Raw genomic sequence first — 8128 nt, 5'->3', positions numbered from 1 at the left:
CCGAGAGGGCCACGCCCCTCCGCCGCACGCCGCCGGGGCAGTGCGCCCCCTAGGGCAGCCGGGGGGCAGTGAGGGGAGCCCGGCGCCCTCAGAGCGATCGGGGCCATAAAGGAGACGGCTGTGGTGTTTATCGAGGGATTTTATCTGTAAATGTCGGCGGTGGGAAAGAGAACGGCGGCTTCTGGGGCTGTGCGGCCTCCAGAGGTGGTCCTGGGTCTCTCAGGGGGTGCCCAGTGCCTCGGGCTGGGATGAGGGATGGCGGGGAGAGCTGAGGAGAGCAGGGGGATGAGGGGAATGAGGAGGGATGAGAAGGAAGGGCTGAGAAAGGATGAGAACTGAGAAGGGGTGAGGAGAACTGAGGAAAGATGAGGAGAGCTGAGAAGGGATGAGGAGAGATGAGAAGGAAGGGCTGAAAAAGGATGAGGAGAACTGAGTAAGGATGAGGAGAGCTGAGAAAGGATGAGGAGAGCTCAGAAGGGATGAGGAGAAATGAGAAGGGATGGTGCTTGTGATGGTGGGCAAAGGGGCTTTCCCCTCAAAACATGGTCACAAGGAGTGTGTCGGGATATAACAAAACCACAGAATCATGGAATACTCTGAGTGGGAAGGTACCACAGGGATCATGGATCCAACCCCTGTCCCTGCACAGACACCCCAAAATCCCACCCTGGGCACCCCTGGCAGCGCTGTCCCAACGCTCCTGGAGCCCTTGGGAATGTGCCCATTCCCTGGGGAGCCTGGGCAGTGCCAGCACCCTCTGGGGGAAGAGCCTTGCCCTGATATCCCACCCTAAACATGCCCGGACACAGCTCCAGCCATTCCCTCAGTGCTGTCCCTGTCACCGAGAGCGGAGATCAGTGCCTCCCAACCATCAACATCCTTCTGTTTCTTCCTGGACACAACCCCAAGCAAAGCTGGCTGGGGTTCAGCAAAGGATTGAGCATCATGTCTGAAAGGAGAGCCCTGAACAAGGGACGGTTTGTGAGCGGCTTGTAGCACTCATCTCCCTCAAGAGCTCCTCTCTTTTCCCCATATGGCTCCGTGTGGCAGCGGGATCCCTGGAAAAGGAGCTGCAGCAGGGCCTGCCTCCCCTCCTGCCTCCTTTCTGGCTTTGCCTGGCTCAGCCAGACACAAGGGTGGCCACCCTGAAGGTGCAGCCTTGGCCTTTTCTCTTGAGTCACCCAGGTCATGAACCCGGCCCGTGTCAGTTCTGGGCTGAAACGTGAGCAATTCATCAAGTTTTAAAACAACATCCTGATAAAAGGATGTTGGCTCGTGCCTGTTTGGCCACGGGGAGATGCTGCCCTGACTCACATGAGAGAATCCCAAACATGACATTTCAAAATTCAGTGCTGATATTTTTGGGGTTTGTGACTTGTCATATCTTTCGTAGGTCAAATTACTCATTTCCAAAGAATCGGTTTCTGTTTGGAAACAATATGCAAAACACTGAAATTTGCTCAGTGTGCCGTTTTTGTAAGGTCCTGGAGCAGACAGATTTCCATCTCTTTTTTATGTTTTTAAATTAAAAGCTGCTCCTTTGCAGTCTCCATCCATCCCTGCTGTCCACCAGCTCTTTAGAGAAATGGTGCAATGGGAGGAATAAGCAGCAAAGAAAATTAATGCCCATAGGAAGCTGAATTTTGTTCAATATTGGAACAGGAGATAAATCTGGAAAAATAAAGTTGTGTAAATGCTCTCAGGTGTTCTCCAAAGGGCAGAAAATCCTGATTTTTCTGCCTTTCCCTCTGCTCCACACTGGAACATGGGACAGCCTCACGGGCAGAGGAAGGTGGGATTGAGCTCTGGAATTTCAACTCCAGTTCTTTGGGAATCCAACACACCAACCAAGGAATATCTTGGATCTAAGGAGAGAAGAAGACGGGGTTGAAAGAGCTCCTTGTTCGTCCTGAGTGGGAGCTGGGTGTGCACATCTGCTCCTGATCAATCCACCGGGCACCTCCGCACAGATGGACACAAGATGGACCAAAGCTGGCGCTGATGCTGCCCTCTCCTTGGTGCCTTGTCTTCCTGCGAGGAGGAACCGGTCTCCTCCGGGGTCCTGGAGGAAACATCTCCCTCACACAGCTCCTGTGGAAAATCTGCCTGCATCCAGCTATGCCTGGAATGTGGAAACTTTAACGCACAGGAACTCTTACTCACAGTGAGCAGAGAGCTTCCATCAGCAGCTCCTGGTGATATCATCTTCACTTGACTGGTTTGCTGCCAGCATGGCCCAGCCCGTCCCCAGGGATTTCGGGTGCTTTGGGCACTGGGGACAATCCTTGCAAGCCGCCAGCTTGTTGGAATTCCTTGGGGAAGCTGCTCCAGATCCGCTAATCCCCATAAACCCATTATTCATGTCATACCCTTAAGTTTAATGCCTTTTCCCATATCCTGATAACTACGGGGATAAGGCAGTGGGGGCTGATGTTTCCACCAGGATTTTTCACACGCAGTCTGGATTTTTGATTTGTAGGGCCCAGTTTTGTGCTTTGCTTCCTTCAAATTCCCCATTTTTCTCCAGATCTGATCGGAGCCTTTCACAGTTTCTCCTCTTTCCATCCCAGAAATCATGATGTGTATATTAATAACACACACACAATTTGGGACTGGCGTGGTAATGACTCCTGATCCCATCTAAGATTTCATGGGAATATCAAAATACATTTTTCTCCCCTCACAAATAATCTGCCTGAGCACTTTCTATGACTGCAATAAACCAGCTGAGAACAAGTGCTTTTAGTTTCAGAATAACTGCTCGATGATTTAAACCTAAAATTGCTCTCCAGATCTCTCTCCCCGCAATTCCAACCACTAAAGCATCCACGGAAAATACTGAATAAAATACATAAAACATGGATTTTACACATCCCACCCCTTCTCGGAGCTGCTGGTGTGCAGCTAAACGCACATTAAAAGAACATTATCGAGGTTTAAGGTCGGACATTTGCGGATTAGGAAATGCGTGTTTCCTGCGTGGGGGAAGCGTGGGCTCCCTCGGGAGTGCATGAGGATGGGCATTCAGTCCATGATCGCGTCTGATTTTTTTTTGTTTGTTTGTTTTTGGGTTTTGATGGGTTTTTTTTCTTTGTTCCAGAACCCAGGAGTTATTTTGTCACCTCAACGAGCAGCCATTGAGGGACATCTGCCCCTCGTGGAATCCCCACCTCGTTTAGGGATGCTATTCTCCTGAACCAGACCCATTTGTTATCTCTTTGGTGGGCTTATCAATGTCCTACTCGACTTCTTAACAGATGAAAAGAGATTCTTTCTGGCTGCTGCCTTGCGAGATGATGCCACGATCTGAACCGGCCTGTTTGGGAGGTCGCAAGTACCCGCTAATTCCCGCTAAGGGATCATTCCCAGCCCTTTTAACGTTCTGCAGATGTTGGAAAAGGAGCTCCTGCTACTTGCCCGTTAGGACTTCAAATGGCAAACCACACTGGCTGCCCAGGGAATTCTCACTTCGGGAAAAATCAGCTTCAAGGAGCTCGACTGCCACGCGTGGCTCAGACCCTGCCAAGGGACAGAGCTCTGGCTGCCAAACCCCAGCCCCGAAGTCCTTCTGTTCCGAGGAGGGTTTAAAATTGGTGGTGGCAGGGTGAGAACGAGCCTCTCCCGTTTCGTGATGTCGGTGTAATACTATGCAGGAGCAACGGCATGAAAATCAATGCTAATTAGCTGTGAAGTGAAAACAAAATGAAGCTTGACACTCTTATAATCTCTATTTTGGCATTTAGAAATCCGGCTGTGACTCCAGCGCTGGGAGAGAACTGCATAAATCCATAAAATCAGCTCGAGACACCCGTGAGTCTCCCTCACCTGACTGACAGGTCCTTGGGTGCTAAGCCTTGGATGAGAATGAAAGCTCAGCTATTCCAAGTTTCAGAAGCTGAGGGCAAAGCTTTACCAAAGCCAAAATGTTTTTAAAAGCCCTTAATGAAGGCAGAACATTAAGACAGAGGCTGAGGTGGTTTAAAATCCAACCTGGCTGTGGTGTCATTATTCACAGGCAGGATGGAATCCCATCTCTGCTGCCAGCCCTGGGATCTGTCCTGCAGGGCCTGCAGCTCCCTGGCTGTGTCCAGAGGCTGTCCCAAGGCATTTGTCCCCACGGGGGATGGCAGGTGTGAGGTTCTCTCCCCTTTACAGAGAGATAATTTGGTGGAGAAATGATTTTTCCAGGAGTCCACAGCAGTCACCAGTGAAGTGAGGACATGTGGGAGTTGATCACTCCCTTCCTATCACACCACCCAGCCAAGGAGGCTCTGTAAAAGCCACCAAAATCATGTGGATTATTCAGATATATCTGAATTCTGCCTCTGGAAAAGCTTCATGTTTTGGGAATAGAAAACATCTTTTAGGAGCCAGAGAAATGCTCTGGGGCCACTTAGAGAATTCCAGAATGGTTTGGGTTGGAAAGGACCTTACACCTCATCCCATTCCCCCCCTGCCATGGACATGGACCCCTTCCACTATCCAAGGTTGCTCCAAGCTCCTTCCAGCTTGGCCTTGGACATTCCAGGGATAAGACAAGGGGATTCTTGTGAGGAGTCAAGTTCAGACACACTGTCTGACCTTATCCCACCAGCTGATCTGAGGGGCACCACCTCAGATCAAACCTCCCCTGGAGCAGAATGATTCCTTTTGGAGAAATGCATCTGGAGCAGGAAAACAGCGCAGTGATCCCGTGCAGGTCCGGCTCTGCTGTTCCATATTTATGATTTGTTAGTGCTGGCAGGAAGAACAAATTGCACGTCGGGGGTGCTCTGCCATCCATGAAATCACATGGAGCCCAAGGACATTCCCTGCCTTGGGATGGTGGGGCAGGAGCAGCCTGCAGTGAGCAGAGACACCAAAACTCTGCATTCCCAGCCCACAGCTGGAACTCCAGGATTTTGTCTGAATTCCTGCTGCTGTTGTGCATTCCTGGCTGTAAAAAATCAGCACAAACATCTTGGGAAGGACAGGGATCAAAGCCTACGAGTCCTCATCTGGATGATAACGCAAGATTGGATTTCAACAACAAAGAAGAGTTGTTTTGAGTTTTTTTTTTTTTTCCAAAGCCCCGATGGCATTTGAAGGAACACCAGAGCTGCATTACATTGATCTGGCTCTGAACTCTGATGTGAACTAGGCCTGAAGATCCATAGAAATGTGTGGAGAAATCCCATTGAATTTCTTGTGCTTTGGCTCAGGGTGAAATGGTTCCTAGATGTTGTTGAAGAATATCCTGCAGACAAAAAGATTTCCTTCTCCATTCCTGCAGGTTAATTATGGAAATTCCTCACACAGGATCAGCAGTGCCAGTTGCTGGGGAGACAGGAAAAGTGTTTGTTAGGGAATTCTAGCCTGGAGCAGCATAAAAATTTTCTGACAGGATGGTTTTCCATCAGAAATATTGACATGCTGAAGGCAGCTTGTTTTGCTGAACTTCTTGGATTTCAGTGGAATTTGGTATTAGGAACTTGCTGAGTTGATCTCTGCTAAGGTTGCAACTTTCAGGTTTAACCTCTTTTTATAACGAAATATTAAATTCCAAGATTTCTTTATAATGTAGTTTCTGCGATGGATAGGAAATGAGTAAACTTGGAACATTTTTAGTCAAAGGACGGAGTTCATTTCACAAGGAATTTTGAAATCCTTTTGCTTGCATCCCGCTTTGGGGCTGGAAAAAACGAGTGAAATTGTGTAACCCCCAATCCTCACCCAGCTCTGGCTGATCCCAGAGGGTGCTGGGGGCCAAAGGCAGGCTCTGGGAGCAGCTTCCAGGGGAAAGTGCACCGGATTAGGTCAGTACTGCATGTCCTTACCCATTCCTCCGGATTCCTCCCCCTTCCCTGAAGGCAAAGCAGCTCAGAATAATTGCTGAAGAGCACAAAACTCAGCGAAGGGGAAATGTCATTTTTTGGCTGTGGCACCACCGAGGCAGATTTGTTATCCTGAAGAAGTTTGGAGCGTTTCTCCTCCCCCAACCCCCTTCATTCCACCCCAAGCCTCAAATATTCTGTGATCCAAAGCTTTCCTGGCTGCACACACATATTTGTAATTCCTGCCCGTGTGAATGAGTAACAGCAGCACAGACCCTTGGAAACATTGCAGGAATTTTTTTGGGAGCCATTTGAAACTCTTCACGCACTCGGGTGTTGATTTTTATTGTTTTCTGTCCCTCAGGCACAACATTTCCCACCATAAAGTTGTGGGGACAACTTCAGAGCTGCATTTCAAAATCTGTTGGGCTGGGAGTTGTAGCTTGGAGGGTGCCAGGCTGGGATTAATCCGGCTCTGAGCTGCAGAAAAACCTCAGGAATTTCAGGGGGGAAAAGCAGGATGGCCATGGGCATCTATCAGGGGAAAGCACCAAGCAGAGACCAGAGAAGTGAGGATTGGAAGGAGCCTGGAGCTCCTGTAAAGCAAGTACAGAGAGGAGAAATCCTCTGGGAGAATAATTTTTGTGGGATTTGGGAGATGCAAGATCCATGGGAATGGGGCAGCTAAAAAACAAGAACAGCAAATGTTCCACTTTAGGAAACTCCCGACCACTGCAGCAGCAAAAGCTGCTCCGGCAAGTCCTCGCTCCCAGATTCCCAGATTTCTAATTAACTCCAATTGTGGAGGCAGCTCCTGCACACAGCCCTGGTGAGGGATTGGCTTTGGGAGGAGCCGCTCTCCAGAGCTCTCGGAGGGAGGCAGCACAAAAATGAGATTTCAACCAAGCCCCGGGTCAAACAGGACATTTCTGGGTCACCGGGGCCCTGGCCTGGATTTTCAGCAGCTCTGCCTGCAGCCAGCGAGATGAACTGCAGAGCTTTGCTCCCTTTCTCTGCTTCCTTTGAGCTGCTGCTGTGCAGTGTGGAAAAACGAGACATTTCCAGGGGCTGGAGCCCAGACAGCACCAGCATGGATGGATGGATGGATGGTGGTGGTGGCAATCTGGGACTTCCACACCGCGGTGAGAGCATCTCCCACTTCAGCAGCTCCTAAAGCAGATTTCCCTGGAAAAGTGTGAACATCCCTGGGTCACACACAACCTTGGACTCCCTGCTGAGCCAGGCTAATGAGGCAAGTGTTGGCTGCAGCAGGTTTCACACCCTTTCCACCCCGAGATTTCCACGGGCAGGGAAAGTTCCTCGCTCTAATTAAATGACTCAGAAGAGCCCAACTGGTCTTCTAACACATTCTAGCTCTGCTTTTGTTGTCAGGTGTTTCCACAGGAATGATTCAAGGTTGGAAATATCTTCTTCCTACATCTGAATTAAGGAATTATTGGAAGGCTGCAGAAAACGAGGTCTTCACTTTATTCCCAGCTTGGTGGGATGTGCATTGTCAAAGAAGGGTTGAAGGGAACGTGCACGAAGTTGCTGCTCCATCTCTTCACCTCCAAACCCCACAGGGCACCCAGATCCAGGATTTCTGGGCTCTCAGGAACAGCCTGGCAGCAGGAGTGAGAATAAATCCCTCCAAAACTCTCATTGGATGCATTAAAAATTAATTCCTTTGCTCAGGTATTTCATTGGGAAGACAAGACAGAGCCATGAGAAGCTGTCCTCAGATAAAACCATGACATCAGCTCACACGGGGCTGTCTGGGAGCCTCCAGGAGCCTGGAGCTGAGCTTCCCAAATTTTTGCATATCCCGTGCTCAGCACATCCCAGTGAGCGGCTGCCGGCCGGGAGCTCACGCACAACTTGGATTTCAGCTGGAACATGTATTTGCAAAGTCCAAGGAGAGCCTCATTTTTTCACCATAAAAGGTTGGGAGCGAAATTCCAGAGCTGAATTAACACGTCCTGCTGCTCCTCCACGTGGGAAAAGAATGCTGCGTCCTCCCACGTCGCTGCTTCCCATCCCAGGGCTTCTCCCCTCTTTCTGACTTGTCCCTGCAAGTCAGACCTTGACTGCCATGAGCCAACAATTAATTAGAAGGATATAATTACCTCTCATCAAGAGAGATACCTGCAGAAGCCAGGTCTGCCTCTCTCCGTGCTTACATGGCTTTTATCCCGCTGCATTTTCCAAATTAATTGGAGTAGTCCAGAGTTTTCACAGTTCTGGGGGGAAATCTGGCACAGGAATCTCTTCTGACCTCCTGCTAATAAATAATGATGGGAAGAGAGGATTATCCA

The 8128-nt window shown here is 49.5% G+C and overlaps 1 protein-coding gene across 1 annotated transcript in view; it reads right to left on the bottom strand.

Annotated features, from left to right (window-relative positions):
- The window catches only part of RND3 (Rho family GTPase 3), a 101938-nt gene that overhangs the window by 13660 nt on the left and 80150 nt on the right, over positions 1–8128 (bottom strand). The gene's annotated exons all lie outside the window — the stretch shown is intronic.

The sequence above is a fragment of the Geospiza fortis genome, unplaced genomic scaffold (assembly GCF_000277835.1).
Source record: "Geospiza fortis unplaced genomic scaffold, GeoFor_1.0 scaffold112, whole genome shotgun sequence".
Classification (NCBI taxonomy): Eukaryota; Metazoa; Chordata; class Aves; order Passeriformes; family Thraupidae; genus Geospiza; species Geospiza fortis.
Note: the sequence above shows the minus strand (reverse complement) of the source record. Positions and strands in the feature narration are given on the sequence as shown.